Raw genomic sequence first — 21,687 nt, forward strand, 5'->3', positions numbered from 1 at the left:
CCAGCCCAGGGTACTTGTAGTGAGCGCTTCCTCCTTCCTTTTTCTTCTGCCGGCGAAATCCGTGGGCCGGCGCATGCGAATAGGAAGTAGGAAGCGCTCGTTGCTACCCCAGGCTGGTGCTGTTCTCTTTGTACAGGGGCACTAGCCCGGGGTACAAGGTAAGCGATTAAGGTCATTGGGGGTGCCTAACATTTTGGCACCCCCAAGTGACTTAGCCTTTCCTTCTCCTTTAATTGGGGAAATGGAATAAATTTCATAAACAGAAAAAATTGCACTCAAGAATAAAAATTGCATTTTGCAATGTAATATTTTCATTAGACTGTTATAACATTGCAAAATTCAATTGTGCATTGGGAATGTTTAAGCTGTACTTGAAGAGGGTGTCATTTTTAGCACGAAAATAAGAAGATTTTTTACATACTGTGCACTGGCACAAGCTAAAAAATTTGCAAAATTTATCCTACAGTCGCATAAAGGGCAAAACAATTGCAAAAAGTATATTATATTAGCCCAAAAATTGTTTCCAATGTGAATATTAATTTGCCATTAGCAACCTATATTACATTCCCGCAAATGTGTTTATTTGTATAGGGGACCTTCATTTAGGTTTTCTGAATAAGGGATCTTTCGATAATTAGGATCTCCATAACTTATGTCTGCTAAAAATCATTTAAATATGGAATAAACCCAATAGGCTTGTTTTGCCTCCAATAAGGATTAATTATATCTAAGTTGGGATCAAGTGCAAGGTACTGTTTTATTATTACAGAGAAAAAGGAAATCATTAAAAAAATAGATTTATTCGCTTATAATGGAGTCTATGGGAGATGGCCTTTCCGTAATTTGGAACTTTCTGGATAACGGGTTTCCGGTTAAGGGATCCCATACCTGTACTTAAATGTTACATTTATTTGTGATGAATATTGATTGTTATGAACTGCTTTACTGCTTCATGGTGGACTTACGAAAGTGGTTTATTTTCTCATGTATTTTATTTGCTTTTATTTAATTTATTTATTTTTATTTTGCAACAATTGCCAATTAATAGCATTTGCAGGGTTACTTCTAACCTTTGTTTTGTTAAAACTGTTTCTCCTTTTTTTTTTTTTTATTCCTATTCATTTACCAGACTGCTCAGCAGTCATTTAATCAGTTGGTGTTAATTTACATTCAGTAAAGGAAGTTTACATGGGTGAAAAGCATATGATGTCATCAGTATGGGACTATGATTATGTCATCAGTGTGAGTTTTCCCTCCATTTTGGCTTTATAAGGGGAGGGACTATGCATTTTGCAGTTTTGGCAGGTGCTGAGAACATGGCTGTACAGTGGTTTGTATTGTGTGGATTGCTTATCTGGGGGACTACATACATGTGTGTATATTTATGTAAGTGTTGAGTAGGTTTGTATTGTATTATATGTACTTATAAGGTAATGTCCAAGCTGGTGCTGTATTATACAGATTGGGAAGGATTGTGATATAAATGTAGTTGGGACTGGAGTGACAATGTGGCACTGTTATTGTGATTGCTACTGTAATTAATGTGATATAAGGGAAGGTAATATGATAACAGATGAACTGTAATGGGTGGGCAAGATATTAATTACAAAATTTACACTATAACACCAGGTCTTAGCACTGACTGTCTTCTAGAAGTTCAAATGTTTGTGGACCACTGCAGTCCCAACAGTAACCCTAGAAATATAGTTGCTCTCGCTTCCACATAGAAACATATTGTAACTGTTTTTACAGTCAGTCATTGACTACATGCCTTTTTTTTTCTCTCCTTTAAATCACAGGAGTGGTGGAACAAAGCTTTCAGCATTCTTGTTGAGCCTTCAAAACTCAGTGTATAGAAAACTGCAGCCAGAGAAGACTGGTGTAATACATGGGCTAAAACTGTAAAAATGTTAAATGTTGTGTTATGTGTTTGTACAATAATGGAACTTTATTTAATAACTGTAATAGTTTTGCACAAACATGGTTGCAATTTATTTGGGTGAGTGTTGATTGTATTAGGTGAAAGTATAGATTCGCTTAAGTGTCTAGTATAGCATGTTTTGTGTGCATTCAAGTGTACTACTTTTATTGTCTTTTGTATGTTGTGTTTTTTTTTTTTTGTTTTGTTTACAGGTTTTTGTTCTGCCAGGTTATTATACTTACTATACTAAGTGTTTTCAGGGGAAGTTTTTTCCCTGCTTCTGCTGGCAGATGAGTGACTTTGCTGGTATGCTTTAACCTTTATCAAGTACATGTAAATGAGTCTATCCCTAATGTTTCCTTTAAGCCTTTTGTCTTTTGTTTTATAGGGCTTTATCTTGGGAATATTCTGGTTCTGTTGACTTCAGCCTTGGCAGGATATTTGGGATTTAGTTTCTTTTAGTATGTATGATCATGTGGACCGATTTAGCACAGTGTTTTCATTCAACATGTCTCTTCTTTGTTTTTCAGACTGGGTTCCAGTGTAGAAGAGTCTAGAAGCAGATGCAGGTAACCTTGTCCTGCTGAAGCTTGTTGGTATAGGAGTAGTGGTATAGATCTGGATGGATAAGAGACACATTATTCAGCTGTGCATGTTTGTGTTTACAGATTTTCCTGGTTTGGCAAAACTCTGCCCACTGTGACAAATACAGTCTCGAGTAGTGGACGGAGACATTTTATTTATCATTCTTCAACCCAGTCATCTTCTTTTTTCAGGTTGATCCCTGGTTCAGGAAACCTCTAGAAACAGATGTAGGCAACCTGGGACTGCTAGAGCATGTGATCAGCATGTGAGTAGTGTAATATATCTCCATCTATAAGATTCTGGAGCCTGGTATGTTTTTACAGGTTTTCCTGATTTGGCGAATGTTGCTCTGGTACTTCTGCCATGGCATGTCTCTTGGGATCCTGTTTCTCTTGGCAAGTATGAGTGGATGGACACATTTTCTGTTGTCACACATTACCCCACGCATATTTGTATAACAGGCTGGGCTTTGGTGTAAGACGTCTTGATGCAGGTAGCTTTGGACTGCCAGATTGGCATGTAATTACGGGAACACAGTGCCATTTCTGGGGCTGTTGAGCATGGGCAAGAAGCAGTCTTGTAAACAGACATGCATGGATAAGGAACTGTTTAAGCATCTATTTATTTTTACAGGTTTCCTGGTTTGGCAAAAAAATGCTGTTACTTATTAATTGGTAGGTTACATGGAATCCTAGTGGATGGATTTTTTTTTATATTTTTTTTTTTTTTTTACAATTTGGGTTTTTGCATATGAAAAGTCTAGAAGCAGATATGCAGGTAACTTTGGACTGCTGGAGCTTGTGATCAGTATGTGGGAAGAGAAATAGGAGAATATGGTTAAACATTTCTTCAGCCATTTTGCTTTTTTTTGTTGGACCTTTGTTTGGGAATAATTCTGCCATAGAGCATCTTCATGGGTGGTTGGTGATTACAATTATTTTGACTAATTTGATTTTTTTTTTTTTTCACTGCCTATCCTTACAGATAAGTGGCTTTGCTGCTACATGTGGTTAACATTTAGGGTTGATAGACCAATTTTTAAATATGCTTAATGATTTCCTTCAACCTTGTTGTTTTTGTTTTACAGGATGGACTTCACCATGGGAATATGTTTTTTTTGACTACAGTCTTGCTCAAAGCAACTTACGACTAGCCATATACATGTTTCTACTTACTTTGCAACAAATTGGATATTTGTGGAGTGATTGAGATCAACCTGTCCATCTTTGTTTTTCAGGTTTGTCCCTGGAATAGAAAATGTTTAGCAGCAGGTGATGCAGGTAACCTTAGACTGCTGGAGCCTGTAAGTAAGGAAAAGGCTGATGAATCTCTCCTTAATCCATACATACCTGAGCATCTGTTTTTTACAGGGCTTCCTGGTTTGCAAAATATATGGCCTCAGTGGTACCTCAGCCTTTGCATGTTATTTAGGATCCTATTTTTTATTTGGTAGGTATAAGTGTATGGCCCATTTTATCATGAGCTCATTCTTCAGCTCTTTGTATCTTTTGTTTACAGATTGGGCTCTGATTTGGAAAATCTAGAAGCAGATCCCTTGGAATGCTGGAGCTTTTGACCATCATGTGAGTAGAGAAAAAGATGTGCATGGATAAGGAGAGATTGTTTATCCCCGGTATTTGTTTTTCAGGTTGTCCCAGTATTAGAAATCTAGCAGCAGATAAAGGTAATAATGGACTACTGGTGTTCCGGATCGGTAAGTAGAGGAATAGAAACACATTTTAAAGAGGTTCTTTAGCCTGGCCATATGTAACATTTGTTTTTACAGGTTTCCCTGGTCAGGCAATTATTATTGTGGTACTTGTGGATCTACTTGGTATCATGGTTTTTTTTTGTTTAAGAGGGGGGAGTATGTGTGGATGGACAATTTAACAATGGCGTTTGTTTTTACAGGTTTTCTTGGCTTAACAAGTGTCTGCCTACTATGGAGCCTTGGCAGGTTACTTGGGATCCTGTTTCTTTTGGTAGGTATAGGAGTGGGAATTTGTGTTTGCTGTTATTCTTCAGCCCAGGCATCTTTGTTTTACAGGTTGGGCTTAGGTGTAGGAAGTCTAAAAGCAGATGCAGATAACCATGGACTGCTGAACCTTGTAATTGTTATGTGAGTAGAGAAAGAGACTTGCATGGGTACAGACCTTCTTTCATGTCAGCGTCTATTTGTTTTTGCAGGTTTGCCTGGTTTGACAACTACCACTGTTCTTCTGCCATGAAATATTTGGGTTCCTGATCCTTTTGATAGGTATGAAATGTGCTTTCTATGGTGTTTTTCAGCACGAGCATTTGTTTTTCAGGTTGAGCTTCACTGAAAAAAGTCTAGAAGCAGGTGCATTAAACATTGGACCACTAGTGCTTCTGATCAGCATGTGAGTAGTGGTATAGATATGACAGGCTGAAGAATCTTGTCTGTTGATGTTTGTTTTTACAGGTCTTCCTGGTTTGACAAATTTCTGCCCACTGTGGTACTTCAGCCATATCAGGTTACTTGGGATCCTATTTCTTGTGGTAGGTATAAAATGGATGGACACATTTTATATTGGTGATATACAATGTGAGCATCTTTGTTTTACAAGTTAGGCCCAGTATGGGAACTCTAGCAGCAAATACAGATAACCTTGGACTGCTAGAGCTTTGTTATGTGAGTATTAGAATAAATATGTATGGATAAGAGGTTCTGAAGCCTAGTGTGTTTTACAGGTTTTCCCTGGCTTGTCTGTCCACTCTGGAGCCTTGGCAACTTGCTTGGGATCCTGTTTCTTTATGGTAGGTATGAGTGAGTAATTTTATTTGCTGTTCTTTCTTCAACCCAGGCATCTTTGATTTTTACAGGTTGGACTTTGGTGTAGGGAGTCTAGAAGCTGTTGCAGGTAACCTTGGGTGCTTGTGATTATGTGAGTAGAGGAACAGACTTGCATGGATAAGGATAGATTATTTTGTCTGAGCATTTATTTGTTTTTACAGGTTTCCATCTGCTGCTGTGGTACTTCTGCTTTGGCATATTTGGAATCCTTATCCTTTTGGTGGGTATGAGTGGAAGGACAATTTTGCTATGGTGTTAATCTTAAACCCAAACATCTTTGTTTTAACAGGTTGGCCTCCGGTGAAGAAAGTCTAGAAGCAGATGCAGTTAACCTTGGACTGCTGAACCTTGTAATTGTTATGTGAGTAGAGACAGACTTGCATGGGTACAGAGCTTCTTTCACATGAACATCCATTTGCTTTTGCAGGTTTTCCTGGTTTGACAACTGCAACTGTTCTTCTTCTACCATGGAATATTTGGGTTCCTGATCCTTTTGATAGGTATGAGTGGAAGAACAAATGTGGTATCTATGGTGTTTTTCAGGTTGAGCTCCACTGAAAAAAGTCTAGAAGCAGGTGCAGTAAACATTGGACCACTAGTGCTTCTGATCAGCATGTGAGTAGTGGTATAGATATGACAGGCTGAAGAATCTGATCTGTTGATGTTTGTTTTTAAGGTCTTCCTGGTTTGACAAATTTCTGACCACTGTGGTACTTCAGCGATATCCGCTTACTTGGGATCCTATTTCTTGAGGTAGGTATAAATGGATGGACACATTTATTTTGGTGTTTTTTAATCTGAGCATCTTTGTTTTGCAGGTTAGGCCCAGTGTGGGAACTCTAGCTGCAAATACAGATAACCTTGGACTGCTAGAGCTTTGATTGGTATGTGAGTATTGGAATAAATCTGCATGGATAAGAGGTTCTGAAGCCTAGTGTGTTTTACAGGTTTTCCCTGGCTTCTGTCCACTCTGGAGCCTTGGACAGTTACTTGGGATTCTGTTTCTTTTTGGTAGGTATGAGTGCGTAGTTTTATTTGCGGTTCTTTCTGTTCATTCTTCAACCCAGGCATCTTTTGATTTTTACAGGTTGGACTTTGGTTTAGGGAGTCTAGAAGCTGTTGCAGGTATCCTTGGGAGCTTGTGAGTAGAGGAACAGATTTGCATGGATAGGGAGAAATTATTTTGTCTGAGCATTTATTTGTTTTAATCTGCTGCTGTGGTACTTCTGCTTTGGCATATTTGGAATCCTTATCCTTTTGGGTGAGTATGAGTGGAAGGACAATTTTGCTATGGTGTTAATCTTAAACCCAAACATCTTTGTTTTAACAGGTTGGCCTCCGGTGAAGAAAGTGTAGAAGCAGATGCAGTTAACCTTGTACTGCTGGACATTGTGATTGGTATGTAAGTAGTATTATAGATCTACATGCATAAATTCTGACTAGCAGGGAGAAGATTTCCCTGGTCTGGCAATTAATACTGTGGTACTTCTGCCTTGGCATGTTACTTGGAATCCTGTTTCTCTTGGAAGTAAATTTTTGGATGGACAAGTTCTATGTGATATTATTCTTCAGCCCAAGCATCTTTTATTTTTCAGATTGGCTTTCAGTTCAGGAAAGTCAAGCACCAGATGCCGTACACTATCGACTGCTGGAGCTTGTGACCAGCATTTGAGTAATGGTATAGATCTGCATGAACATGATTCTTCAGAATGGCATGTTTCCAGTTTTCCTGGTTTGACAAATTTCTGCATGCTGTGGTACTTTGGCCTTGTCCGGTTACTTGGCAGCAGATGCATGTTACATTTGACTTCTAAAGCTTGTGATCATTAGTAGAATAGCCTGGCATGTTTGTTTTTACAGGTTTCATGGCTTAACAAATGTCTGCCTGCCAGTGTCTGTAGAGGAACAAACACTTGCATATGTATACAGAGAGCTTTCTTGTGAGCGTCCATTTGTTTTTGCAGGTTTTCCTGGTTTGACAACTGCCACTGTTCTTCTACCATGGAATATTTGGGTTCCTGATCCTTTTGATAGGTATGAGTGAAAGAACAAATGTGATATATGGTGTTTTCAGCCAAGCATTTGTTTTTCAGGTTGAGCTCCACTGAAAAGTCTAGAAGCAGATGCAGTAAACACTCGACCGCTAGTGCTTGTGATCAGCATGTGAGTAGTGGTATAGATATGACAGGCTGAAGAATCTTATCTGTTTGTTTGTTTTTACAGGTCTTCCTGGTTTGACAAATTTCTGCCCACTGTGGTACTTTAGCCATATCAGCTTACTTGGGATCCTATTTCTTGTGGTAGGTATAAATGGGTGGACACTTATTTTGGTGTTTTTTAATCTGAGCATCTGTTTTACAGGTTGGGCCCATGTTGGAACTCTACAATCATGCTTAGTATGTTTTACAGGTTTTCCCTGGCTCGTCTGTCCACTCTGGAGCCTTGGCAAGTTATTTGGGATCCTGATTCTTTTTGGAAGGTATGAGTGAGCAGTTTTATTCTCATTCTTCAACCCAGGCATCTTTGATTTTTACAGGTTGGACTTTGGTGTAGGGAGTCTAGAAGCTGTTGCAGGTAACCTTGGACTGCTGAGTACGTGAGTAGAGGAACAGACTTGCATGGGTACAGAGCTTCTTTCATGTGTATTTGCAGGTTTTACTGGTTTGACAGCTGCCACTGTTCTTCTGCCATGGAATATTTGGGTTCCTGATCCTTTTGCTAGGAATGAGTGAAAGAACAAATGTGGGATCTAAGGTGTTTTTAGCCGAAGCATTTGTTTTTTCTGATAGAACTCCATTGAAAAAAGTGTAGAAGCAGATGCAGTTAACCTTGGACTGCTGGAGATTGTGATTGGTATGTAAGTAGTGGTATAGATATGTATGCATATATTTTGACCCCTGTGGAGCCTTTGCACCTTACTTGGGATGCAGTTTTGGTAGGTATCAGTAGATGGACAAATATTTGCAGTTGTGAGTTTATCCTGGGCATCTTTGTTTTCATGTTGGGTACGTAGATGTACGTAATCCTGGACTGCTGGAGCTTGTGATCAGTATGTGAGTAGAGGAACAGGCTGGCATGCTTAAAGGACATGTAAGGCCTAAATTTGCCTACAAAATGTATCAGTTGGGCACGCCACCCCCACCCAAATGGCATCATGTGTACTGCATATATCCCCTCCGTTTGCCGGCACCATCACATTTTTGTAAACCAAATAGCAGTTTTCACCCGGTGGCCATTTTTCCTCTGATACATAATTGGATACTTTTAAATCTGCAAACAGCATACACACACACCCTTATTTAGCATACATTTCATCAAGAATACAGGCTCACACAGGCACAACTGTCTCTGATAAAAGTTCTGCTTTGTTTGAGCTCAGGAGAAAAAAACTGAAGCAGAGTTTCTATGGGAACCAGCAATGCCCTCTCTTCACTGGCTGCTAGACTGGGGGGCGTGTTTAGCAATCTGAGCTTAGAACAACTGAGCATGCCCACAAGCCAACAGCCAAAGCAAATTCCTGAGGGAGGGGGCTGAGTGGGTTACAGGAGGAGAAGAAAATCTAAGTGATTAAGGGGATGTTGCAGCCTTACTATTAACCTCTGGACAATCAGTGTGGCAGGTATTGAAAGATTTCAAAGAGGCTGTTCACTGATTACATTTTTGTGTGTGGGGTTTACATGTCCTTTAAAGAACAAGATTTGTTAGCCTGAGCTATGTACAGGGTTTCCTGGTTTGACAAACATTGAAGCAGTATTTTGCCTTGGCAGGCTACCTGGGGTCAGATTTATTGTGGTAGATATTAGTGGATGAACCAATTTCCGGTGATGTAATTCTATAACCTGAGTAGGCCCAGTGTGGAAGGTTGAGCAGCAGATGCAACTAACCTTGAACTGGTAGAGTTATTGATCAGTATGTGAGTTAAGGAATGCACAGATATAGGAAGAGATTCTTCAAGCTGGGCATTAATTTGATTTTACAAGTAGGACCCTGGTTTGGCAAAAGTCTTCTAACTGTAGTAATTAAGCGATGACGGGTAACTTGAGATCCTATTTCTTTTGGTATGGGTGGATAGACAAATTCATTATGGTGCTATTCCTCAGCTCAGGCACCTTCATTTTACAGGTCGGGACATTGAGCTTCAACCTTTGAATGTAAGTGTAGATGCAAATTGACTCCTTTGTTTTACATCTAGAATTTTGAGTGTATCCCTGTAACATGCTTGTTTTTTCTTTGATGCAGTAATGGCAAGTTTTCTTGGGATTTTGTTGCATTTTTTTTTTTAGAGGTGTATGAGTCAAGGGATTGCTTTTAATATACATAAGTGTGCATTTGCCTATGCTTCTTTTCTAACAAGCTGTGCCTGTGGCGTATGATGGTGCTTCACATGGATTTAATGTTACAGGAGGGTTAAGCCTTTGTTTAGAAAGTCTGCCTAATGTGGTAATTCAGCTTTTTATGTTGAATGGGAATGCTGTAGTTTTGGTTGATGGTTGAATGTGAAATATATTGGTTTTAAATAGGTAAGAAATCACTTTATACATGTGTCCATTTACAGTTTGGGAGGCTTTAGCATGGGCTTGTGAATGAGGTTGCTCGTGGCTGTGGCTTATATCAAGTTCTACATAATTGTGCTACTTTAGCTTAGGTTTTCTATAACAGGGTTGTCCAAGTCCAGAATCATAGGTCCTTCTGCCTGAACAGGAGATTTGGATTGCAGGTGCTTCTAGTGAAGGGTTCGAAATTTTGGTGCTGCATATATTTGGCTTTGGTAACTTGTTGAAGCTGATTTCCACTATGAACGTGGTTTGGCAGGTGAGCATGCATGATGGTGTGTAGGAGGGGTTTTGGGGAGGAGGTATAAACTTGTTTTGAGGTGCTTCTGTACTGCTTTAGTTTAGTTAACTTTTTTTTTTTTTTTTTTATAGGTTGGATCACTGTCATACCAGTGTTACAGAAAAGTAATCTCCAAATCATTTTAAATTCCACTTTTATTAAAAAACAAAACTTTAATATGTTTTACAGTTCAGCAAAGGTCACAAGTCCCAACTGCTAATGGCAATACAATGGGGTTGCTTGTACTTTGTGGTCCAGTTGAGTATTTTGTGATTGAAAGAATACTTGCACCCAGCCAGGAGCAGCACACTCAAACTGACTGTATTTGGGTTACATAGCAAACTGACTTAGGAAAAGTCTAGGTATATTTCAGCTTTGGTAGATGAGTGGAGATGCTGCTGGTTGCGGGGGAGTTGGTTTGATACATTATGTATCTATGTTTGCTTTATCAGCCTTGGGGGGTCTTTGCCTAAATCAATATAAATCCGTAAAACCATATGTCTGTGGATGCACATCTTCCTTTGCATGTTATCTGGAATGCTGCAGAGTGGGCACCTATTATGAAACAACTCAGGATTCTTATAGAGTTACTAAAGTTTGTAGTAGGGGCAGGGGTGGGTAAATCTATTGTTATATGTGGGATTGTGCTTGTTAGCCTGGGCAACTTTAGGGCTGTGACACACGGGGATATTAGTTGCCCGTAAGATGCCAAAAAGCCATACCACTGGCGGGATGGCATACATGGCGCGATTTCAGGAAATTGCAGCGCCACATTTGCCATCCCACCGGCGATTTACATTTTTGCCGGTGGGATGCCATTTCGGAAAGATTAGTTGCCAGGGAGAAGGGAGATTTGTCGCGGGCAACTAATCTCCCCCTGTGTCACAGCCCTAACTCTTTGGCACCAATTATTGCAGAGTGTCCTGTTGCAGTCACTTCAGCCAGGGCAGGTTGTTGCTATTGGTGCTAGGTGGCTTAATTTGTTTTGGTGTGCATGATAGTGTGCTGCTTTATGCCTGTTCCTGTTTTTTTATGGCAGTGGATGTACTTTATTTTCAATTCATGCCCTGGATTATTTGTATCATTTATATTTAATTTGCTTTTGTGCTAATTCAGTCTCTTTACAACCTGAAGCAGATATGCTTACTATCTATTTGTCAGGTTCACTGGCCCCAGTATAAACTTTTAGTCCCTTGATAATTTGGTTATTCTCCTTTTTTAATAGTTAATTTAAACTTTTTTTAGGTTCTCTAATATTCATTTTCTATTTTGATTTTAAAACTGCTTGCTGGTTCTTTTTCTTTAATTGGCATAATTATTATGGGTGGATTTTCCACCTCTTTAAACTACTATATAGTGATATGCCAACAGTTACTCTTAACTTAATAAAATGGTTTCTGCCTGAAAGTTAACAGTAACACATTTATACATTTTTTACCTCAGTTGTTCTTTCCAGTAAGCCTACACTACTACTGCAAAGGGACTAAAATTACAAGTAAGTCCAAAGATTTATATATTCACTAATATCTGCACTGTAGTAATCTTGTATCCCCTACAGTAGTTTTAGTCTGATGAGATTTCAGATTTCACCATTTCATCCTTGGCATCTTTTTGTCTTAAAGTTTTGGTCCCAGTTAGGGAAAAACACCAGGAGCTCTGCCTAGGATGTTGGATAATTGTTTGGGAACATTCCATTGTAGTTTTGCTTACTGGTAGTTTTGATACTGGTGCTTGTAGTAGAAGTGCAGGGGGCATTAATATTTTGTTTTGCTTAAATTTGTATTTGTCTGTTTACAGGTTGTTATATGCTTTGGGAAAAGTCCTTCTACCCTGCACCAAGCACATCTCAAGTGGCTGAGAAACCCGACATCTCCCATTTTGGATTTTTTTTTCTTACCATCACCTGTATACACTTATTTTATATTAAGATTGTACACTGTTTTCATTAAATGCATACTCCTTTAACTTATTCTTACGTCTTCATTTAAATGGTAGATATTTTCTGTGCAGTATGATGCATGATATAATCCTTAGGTGATATATTTAATTCTATGGTAGGGTGGGTCACTGGGGGTGTTTAGTGTTAAACTTTCTCTGGCAATCAAACCTAGAAATTTGAACTTCTCGCTGTCAGACACCAATTACAATTGCAAAGCTCCTCAGGTCTGCTAGCCAACAGCAAGCAATTAGCAGGGCAAGTTTAATGGTAACTTGTTGCAACCACCATGGGTGCTTTTTATTATATTGGGCAGTTAGGTAGAAAGCTGAATAGGACATGCACAGTTCCTGAAAGATCATTGCTTTAAACAGTGCATCATGCACTTATTAGCACCATACTGTAGCTACTTTTATTTGAGTGTTGGTCACTGCTTGATTGTATAGAGATGTGAGATGCATAGAGATGTGACTGGCACACTGCTATAATCCTTCTTGGGGTTAGGTTAAAACCCACAGCCATAAAAATGGCAGCTTTGAATCTGGAGTAAAGTAATAGGCCAGACCTTTTGTGTGTACTTGATTCTTTAAGGCAATTCTACAACAGCTTAAAGGGCAATAATCCCTAAACCAGGGGGCTCAAACTCAATTTACCTGGGGGCCGCAGGAGGCAAAGTCAGGATGAGGCTGGGCCGCATAAGGGATTTCACAAAATGCAAGCCTTCATGGACTTTTTTATCGGATAATGCAAGGCACGGCGGGCGGGAGCTGCTGATTGCGGAAATGACGTTATGCCATCATAACAGTTATTATGGGAAGACGTTCTGTGTGCACAATTAGCTCCTTAGTTAGCAGCTAATTGTGCACACAGAACGTCTTCCCATAATAACTGTTATGATGGCATAACGTCATTTCCACAATCAGCAGCTCCCGCCCGCCGTGCCTTGCATTATCCCTTGAATCGCAATAAAAATCGCGATCCATTCATTGCTTTTGCGAAGGCATTGGTGCGGGCCACAAAATATTGTACCGAGGGCCGCGAGTTTGAGACCCCAGCCCTAAACTGAATCCATATATTCACATTGCATAACTGTACCTTTGCTTATTCTGAAATTGGTAGTTCACATATCCCTTGCAATCCATACTATCTCTCAATTGTTTAAGAGAATTATTTTTATTTTTATTAAAAGTTATTAACATGGTTAGTAATTTAGAAGATGGCAGCAAATATACAGTAGAAATGGTGCCAAATTTCCTCAAGTATCATGGATTTCTTGTGACATTGCTTCCCACAACATTAGATAGCTCAGCAGTAAATGGTCCTACAGAGGACTCAACGTATTAGAAGGCCACATATACTAAATGGTTTATAAGATCTTAAAACCAACATTAAAACAGAGGCACAAAAGTTGGAACATTATGTAGATGTGGAGATTAAAATACTATAAAAACATCCCAGAGAATATAAATATCCATTTCCATCCAAAAAAGCAGCTAAATTGTAGCAGATAAATACTAAATTTGCCCAAATATGTTTGATTTAAGCTGTTGTAATATTTAAATGTCCACAAGCAAACCTTGTCATGGCTACCTGGTGCTGTAGTACTGGGAGAGAATGGCACCCTCTGTAATGTCTATACAAAAACAGGACCAGCACATGGAAGCACTTGTTTTAGTGGAAACGTGATGTTTTAGGTGCGTGCCTCTTCATTAGGTGTGCGGTAAGCAATTACTTGTTTGCATTACAGGTCATCTAAGTTGATACACATTTTTATTGGAATTGCTGCTAAATTGGTGGTTAACTTATAATCATTTACTTATAGTTTGGATTTTTTTTTATATGTGGCATGCCCTCCCAAGGTATGTTATGGCAGAATCTGTTAATGCCTTTAAGAGCTGTGGCGCCCTTGTCACGGGTGACTAATCTCCCCAATATGACATCCCACCAGCGAGAATGTCAATCGCCGGTGGGATGGCATACACAGTGCTGGCGATTTGCCAAAGTTGCCTCGAGAGGAAACTTCGGCGAACGCGGTGCCGTCTATGCCATCCCACCGGCGATTTTACATTCTTGCTGGTGGGATGTAATTGGGGAGATTTGTCACGGGCAACTAATCAACCAGTGTGCTACAGCCCTAAGGAAGAAGGAAAGGTAAACTAAGAGGTTTTAGTAAATACAGCCATAAGCACTCACAAACACTTAACTGAGTCCTCTCAAAAGAAAGACAGGATTTCTTTACTTTTGTGTACAAATGTTCTTCTGTGTCAGGCTTCCTGCTCTCAGCAGCTAGATCTGCATGGAAGCTACTGAGACCAAGCTAAAATGGCAGCTGCTATCATTTTTTCTTATATTTTTATTGATTTTGCAATAAAGTACTTGCATAACATGTTTCTTTGCGTTGTTTGTACAATATTATCATGTAATAGACATATATAGAAAAAAAAAAAAAAAATTCCCCCCCACAGGCCAGTGCAGTTTTCTCCTAACAGGAGCATCAACAATCTATTTAACTTTGGAGAGGGGGGGGTGGGTGAATTATCTTTTGACACCTCCCAGTGAAATAGACTTAACATCCTTAAATTAAAATATCATAAATGTATAGACCTCTGATATTTTCTTCTATTTTACTTAGACAATTTCTGAAGGGGTAGACATTTAAAATTATGGGAAACTTGAGAAAATATAATAAAGCAGAGACAACGTAGACCTATAATTGTTGGGCTGCAGGCCTAGATTACCATAACACCAACAACAGCTAAACAAATATTTGGTTGACATCATTGCTGAAAATCCACCAATAGCATTGAATCATGACCTCCAGTACATCAATGCATCAGCACCGTCAGCAGTGGCATTAGCATACATTTTTTATCATCTTTTTGAAGAGGTTTCACCAAAAACATCAAGTCAATTTTTTTCTCTGTGACCCCTTCCCCATAATTGTGGTTTGGTGAGCGTAATGCTTCTGTGCGTTAAATCGTGCGCTAATATAGCAAGCGGAGAAATATATTGCGTGCAGCGGGAATTAACACACGCGTGGAAAAGATAAACGCAAGAAAAATGCTCATCGCGACTTAAATAACGCAAGCAACATCGCGTCTAAATTAACACAAGTATCCTTTTAGTGAATCGTGCGTTAAGTCGCAAAAAATAAGAAGCGATAAAAATTTTTAACGCATGCTATAAATACCGCACGTTTTAACGCACTTTAGTGAATCAACACCATGGTGTGTTCTATAGGTCATTGGTCTACACCCCTCCCTATCAACTTTATTGTCATCAGTGGTGCAGTGGTGTTTCTGGCAAAACAAAATGCATAGCAAAACCGTCATTGCATGGCAAATGCATGGCATGGAATGACATTTTTTCTTGTGTTTTTTTTCCAGTTTCCCTGCTTGAAAAATGATGACTTTTCCAGAAAATAAAATCATATGGCAAAATTCTAATACAAAATGGAATTCTGGGGCCATCTTGTCCCCCATGTTCTGACCCATGCTAGCAGCAAACACTGGACTGTATCTTTCATATTCACACCTCAGGGGAGGGAAATAGGAGCATGATTGGAAGGTGCAGAGGGATGCTGGTGGGATGGGGGAGGTTTAACCAGACCAGTACTAGGAGTGAGTGCTGGTTATTTTTGTGCACAAAGGTGAAGCGCTAGGTGGGGGGCAGGCTAAACAACTTGTCACCTTGCGGAAGAGGCAGGAGCTGATGTAGGCACCCTAGCAACTTGGCCCAGCACTGCATAAGGAAAACCTATGCCCAGATAATTTCCTAAAAGTCCATAAGGCAATGATTATCTGTGCACTGGGAATCTATCCATTTATAGTAACATAGTAGTTTAGGCAGAGGTACATTGGTTGAATTCAACCTCTTTCAAAAGGAAAGCTGCTTGCTAGCAGGGCTGTAGTTACCATTTATGCACTTAATGGTATGTACCTAGGGTGGTAGCATGTCAAATGTGCGGGAAAAATATTACTTATCACCACTTGACCCTTCACAATCATCATGTGTAGTTCAGGTGTAATAAAGCAGTTCTTTTTGCAATTGTGGGCCGATGGTGCGATGGTTCCGGCCCATGGCCAGAACTAGGGGTAGGCAGAAGCGGCAGCTGCCTAGGGCGCAACAATTGGGGGGCGCCAGGCAGGAGCCTGTCCTGCCTACCACTAGTTCCTTTGTCATTGCCCCCGCCGCTTGTGATTACGCGGTGGGGGCAATGAATTATTGCGTCGCACCCCCCCCCCCCCCGAATGCGCATGCGCACCAAAATGCAAGGGGGAAGGTGCAGGGGCGAGGTGGATGACCGGGTTGCCTAGGGCGCCCAGTCGGCTTGGCCCACCCCAGCTGATGCCCGGTGCTTAGGGTGGCACTGGACTGTAATACAGCCCTGCCTGAAAGTTGATCCAGACAGGCAAAAAAACCACACCAATCAGTGATCAGCTTTTCTCATCCAGCTGAAAGTAGAACAAAGAAAACAAACATCTGATTGGTTTCCCATGGGTTACAGCCCAGGTGCAAATTTGCCCAGTGTTTATAAATGACCCCCGGTGTGTTTAATTTGTATAGGGAACCTTCATTCTGTTTTCATTTAATTGAAAGTTACATTTACTATGATGAATGTCGATTTTAATGAATTTACTTCACTGCTTCCTGACAAATTTACAAAAGTGGATTTTTTTTCTATGTACTTACACTCATGTGCATCCTTTCTGTATTACCAAGTTTCTAGTGGTTTCTTAAACATTATATTTATCTAATTTAATTATTTACATTTTGCAACCATTAGCAATAAATAACATTTGCAGAGTTTCATTCTAACCTGTGTTTTGTTAAGTGTGTTTCTCCTTTTTTTATTTCTCTTCCTATTCATTTACTAAACTGCTATGCAGTCATTTAATCTGTTGGTCTTAATTTGCATTCAGTGGGGGATGTTTACATGGGATAATGATGTCATCAGCATGGGACAATGATGATGTCATCAGCATGTGTTTTCCCTCCATTTTGGCTTTATAAGGGAAGGGACTGTTTGCTCTTCATGAGCTGTGAACATGTAGTTAAGGATCTGGTGAGTACATACATGTGTGTATACTTGCTATTCTTGAACCAACAAATGTATTTTTTTAGAGCTGTAATATCGGTGTGTAGGCGCCATCTCAGTGCATTTGGCCTGTGTCTGAGCTATCAGAAAGAGCCAGCACTACACATTAGAACTGCTTTCCGATAACCTATTGTTTCTCCTACTCCCATGTAACTGGAAGAGTGACAAGCCAGACTTTGATATCTACATCTACTGATATTTAAATATAAAAAGAAAAATCTGTTTTTGAAAAACCAGTTTCAATGCAGTATTCTGCTGGAGAACCTCTTTAACTGATGGGTTTTCAAAAACATGTTTTCCCTTGTCTGTATTCCTTTAAAAACTTACACTATAAAACCTGCTCTTATCAGTGGACTATATATTATGCCTGCTCTGAATGGGGCATTTTGTCATTATTGGACTCACAAAGTGGTGCCCAAGTAGATATTGTCTTTCAGACTTTCATTTGATTGTAGACCCCTGCAGTCCCAACAGTACTTCTCAGTGACCCCAGAAACATAGATACTCAATCTTTATATAGAAAACAATCAGGCATATTGTAAGTTTTCCGTCAGTCCTTAACTACATGCCTTTTCTTTTTTTTGCCCTCCTTTAGATCACAGGAGGGGAAGAAGGCGGCTCCGAGCATATTTTTTTTTGAGAAGAAATAAAACTTCAGCAAGGGAACTTTGGTAAGTGTAATACAAGGGATAAAACTTTAGCATACACACCATTATTGTATTCTGATTGAATGTTCTATTATAAGAGATTGTACAGTAATAGAATTTGTATTGCAGTTATTATATCAAAGTTTTGCACAAACATTGCTGCAGTGCTGGCTCAGTTTATTCAGGTAAGTCTTTGTTTGTATTAGATGGGGGTATAGACTGGTTTAGGTAGGCAGTAGAGCATTTTTCTAGGATTGTCTTGTTTAGAAAGAGAGTGTCTAAGCGATAAAACACCTTAAAGTCTTTGGAATGTCTCCTTTGCAGGACAATTCCACTCTTGGCAGGTGAGTGGAGATTCTGATTCTTGTGCTAAGGGTGCAGGACAAGGCATGCATCTTTAAAGAGCTTTGTCAGTGACAGTCTTTGTGTAGGAAAAATGCAGATGCAGGTAACCTTATTATGCTGTGATGTATGAACTTGATATGTGAGTAGTAGTATTTATCTGAATGCAATAAAGCTAGCTAGAAAGAAGAATCTGTTTATTTCACAGGTCTCCTGGTCTGGAAAACATCTCTCTGTGGTACTTTAATGTTCCAAGATATTTTTGTTTTTGTTTTTAATCATGTGATATTGTAGAAAAAATATATGCTCAGGCTGAAAAATTTCATCCTACACAATTGTTTTTACAGGTTATCTTAGCCTCTGGTACTGAAGCATTTTCAGAATAATTGTGACCCTGTTTCTTTTGGTAGGTATAAGTGGATGGTCCAATTTATCATGGTGCTGTCATCCATTGTCTCGCATCTTTATTTTGCAGATTGGGCTCTAGTGTAATGAAAAATCTAGAAGCAGATGCAGCTAACCTTGGAGTACTAGAACTTCTGAGTGGTAAGTAGCTTCAGCCGTGGCAGCTATTTGTGTTTCCAGGTTTTCCTGCTTTGGTTAATTCACTGAAGCTTTGGCAGGTTACTTGGTATCCTATATTTATGGCAGGTATGGGTCAATGGACAAATATATTTGCTATTATTCTTCAGTCCAAGCATCTTTGTTTTACATGGTGGGCCCTAGTGAACAAAAAGTCTATAAGCAGATGCAGGTAACTTTAAAATGCTGGATGCTTGTGATCAGCATATGAGTAGATAAATGTGCATGGATAAATCCTTGATTTTTTGTATTTCCAGGTCTTCCTGATTTCGTCTGCCCACTGTGGAACTTCAGCCTTGGGCAGGTTACTTGCTATCCTGTTTCTTTTCGTAGGTATAAAAGTGGAGAGAAAAATGCATTACACTGTTGTCATTCTTCAGCCTGTATCTTTGTTTTACAGATTTGGGCACCTGTATAGGAAAAGTTGACCTTGGACTACTGAAGCTTGTGATCAGCATGTGAGTAGAGTAATAGATGTGCATGGATAAGAAGATTGTTTTTCAGGTTGGCCTGGTATAAATTCTAGCATCAGATACAGGTAACCATGGACTGCTGGTTTTTGGATCAGTAAGTAGAGAAAAAGAGGCTGAGGTTCTCCTGGTAGGACAATTATTGCTGTTACCTCAGTAAATCCTGTATATAAGTGGCTGAAGAATAGTGCCACACTAAACTTGTCCATCCAGAGTGTCCTTATTTTTCAGATTGGGCATCAGTATAGGACAAGTCTAGTAGCAGATGCAGGAAACCTTGGACTGCTGGAGCTTCTGATAAGCACGTGAGTAGTGTTATAGATGTGCATGGACAAGGAGAATGTTCATTTCTGACTTTGTTTTTGTTTTTTTTGTTTTTTTCATGTTGGTGCCTAGTATAAAAAATCTAGTAGCAGATACAGCTAACCATCAACTGCTGGTATGTGGGATAGCTCTTCAAAGATAAATTCTTTAGTCTGGCATATGTGTTTTTACAGGTCTTCCTGGTTTGACACATGCCTGCCTGCTGTGGTACGCAAGCCCTGACAAACTACTTGGGATCCTATTTCTTGTGGTAGGTATAAGTGGCTTGAGAAATGTATTGTGGTGCTGTAATTTAACCTGAGCATCTTTGTTTTATAGGTAAGGCCCAGTGTGGAGAAATCTAGCAGCAAATACAGGTAACCTTGGTAGACTAGAGCTTGGCATTGTATAAAAGCTGCTAAAGGCTGGCATGTTTGTTTTTTACAGGTTGTTCTCACTTGGCAAATCTTTGCCTACTATGGAGCTTAGGTAGGTTTCTTGGGATCCTGGTATATAATTTTATTTGCTGTTCTCATTTTTCAGCCCAGCCATCTTTGGTGTTGGATGTCCAGAAGCAGTTGCATGTATCCTTGGACAGTTGGATTGGTAATGGCACTATTGCGCTCTCTAAACTAGAAGAGCCACATTTTTTGTTTAAGAGAAAAGTGAAACATAGATCCACAGAGGATCTTTATGCTTTGCATGTGATTATGCTTTGAGAATATTTGTTTTTGTTAACTACAAAAATCCTGTTTCTCTTGAACTGGGCCATCCACCTACCATTATGGTTCTGTCATTCTTCATCTCACATCTTTGTTTTACAGATTGGGCTATACTGCAGAAAGCAGATGCCTGGATGACAAATGATTGCACTATTTGTTTTTTACAGGTCTTCCTGGTTTGGTGAATGTCTGCCCACTGTGCAGCTTGCTTAGGAGCCTTTTTCATTTGGTAGGTATACAAGTGGATAGAGTGATTTATGCTAATTGTCATTCTTCAGCTTGCATCTTTGTTTTACAGATTGGGCACCAGTGTAGAGAAAGTTAGCCTTGGACTTCTGGAGCTTGTGATCAACATGTGAGTATAGGAACAGATGTGCATTGAAAAGAAGAGATTGTTTATCCTAGGCATTCATTTTTCTTGTTGGTCCCCAATATATGATTAGCAGCAGATAACCATGGACTGCTGGTGCTTGGGATCCTTATACGAGTAAAAGGAATAGAAATGCATGTATAAAGAGAGATTCTTTAGCCTGGCCATCTAAAGCATTATTTATTTATTTTTTATATATACTGTATATAGGTTACCTGGTCAATTATTGCTATGGTACTTCTGTATCTACTTGGAATCCTGTTACTTTTGGATGTATGAGTGAATGGATAAGTTCACTATGGCATTCTTCATCCCAAGCATCTTATTTTACAGATTGAGCTTTAGAATAGAACAAGCTATAGGTGCAGGTAACCTTGGACTGCTGGAGCTTGTGATCGATATGTACAAGAAGTTGGTGTATCAACAGCAGGAGAGATTTTTCAGCCTGGCATGTTTGTTCTTACAGGTTTTCCTAATTTGCATAACATCTAGACTCTGTAATGCTTCTGACCCTGCTTCTATTGGTAGGTATAAGTGGAAGGCCTATTTTCGTCATAACGCTGTCATTCTTTATCTTGTATCTTTGTTTTACAGATTAAGACATGGTATAGAAAAATCTAGAAGCAGATGCAGGTAACCTGGAGTTTGTGATCATTATGTGAGTACTGCCATGCATATAATTTTGACTAAAGTCTTGAGCAAATGTTGCTGTGGCACTTCTGCCTTGTTTTGTTACTTGGAAATTGAGATAGGTATGAGTGGATGTAACAGCTTATGGTGTCATTTTTAGCCCATTGCTTTACAGATTAGGCGAAATTTAGAAGGAGGAGCAAATAACCTTGGACTGCTGGAGCCTGTGACCAGCATGTGAGTAAAGAAATAGATGTGTATAGATAAATAAGCTATATGTTCTTGCAGGTCTTCCTGGTTTGACAAATTTCTGCCTTCTGTGGTACTTCAGCCTCATTAGGTTACTTTGGAGCAAGTTTTGGGAACATGCCACTGTGGTTTTGCTGTATTCTTGGTATCTGAGTGGGGATACTGGTGGGGATTTTGTGTGTTC

At 39.4% G+C, this 21,687-nt stretch overlaps 2 long non-coding RNA genes across 3 annotated transcripts; both read left to right on the forward strand.

Moving 5' to 3' along the window:
* The first annotated feature begins 1,323 nt into the window (after positions 1 to 1,323).
* LOC105947231 lies at positions 1,324 to 8,513 on the forward strand. Of its 2 annotated transcripts, XR_004222352.1 has the most exons (5): positions 1,324 to 2,490; positions 2,698 to 6,719; positions 6,917 to 7,355; positions 7,545 to 7,621; positions 7,731 to 8,513. It is a non-coding gene; the product is annotated as an uncharacterized LOC105947231 (long non-coding RNA). The 2 variants fall into 2 exon arrangements; XR_004222351.1 differs by having other exon boundaries at positions 6,917 to 7,621.
* Positions 8,514 to 17,782: 9,269 nt separating this feature from the next.
* Positions 17,783 to 21,161, forward strand: LOC105947232. The gene is made up of 6 exons (XR_004222475.1): positions 17,783 to 17,859; positions 17,965 to 18,583; positions 18,653 to 19,217; positions 19,461 to 19,534; positions 19,727 to 19,803; positions 19,872 to 21,161. It is a non-coding gene; the product is annotated as an uncharacterized LOC105947232 (long non-coding RNA).
* Positions 21,162 to 21,687: the final 526 nt, after the last annotated feature.

Source organism: Xenopus tropicalis, chromosome 4, assembly GCF_000004195.4.
Source record: "Xenopus tropicalis strain Nigerian chromosome 4, UCB_Xtro_10.0, whole genome shotgun sequence".
In the NCBI taxonomy this organism is placed as follows: Eukaryota; Metazoa; Chordata; class Amphibia; order Anura; family Pipidae; genus Xenopus; species Xenopus tropicalis.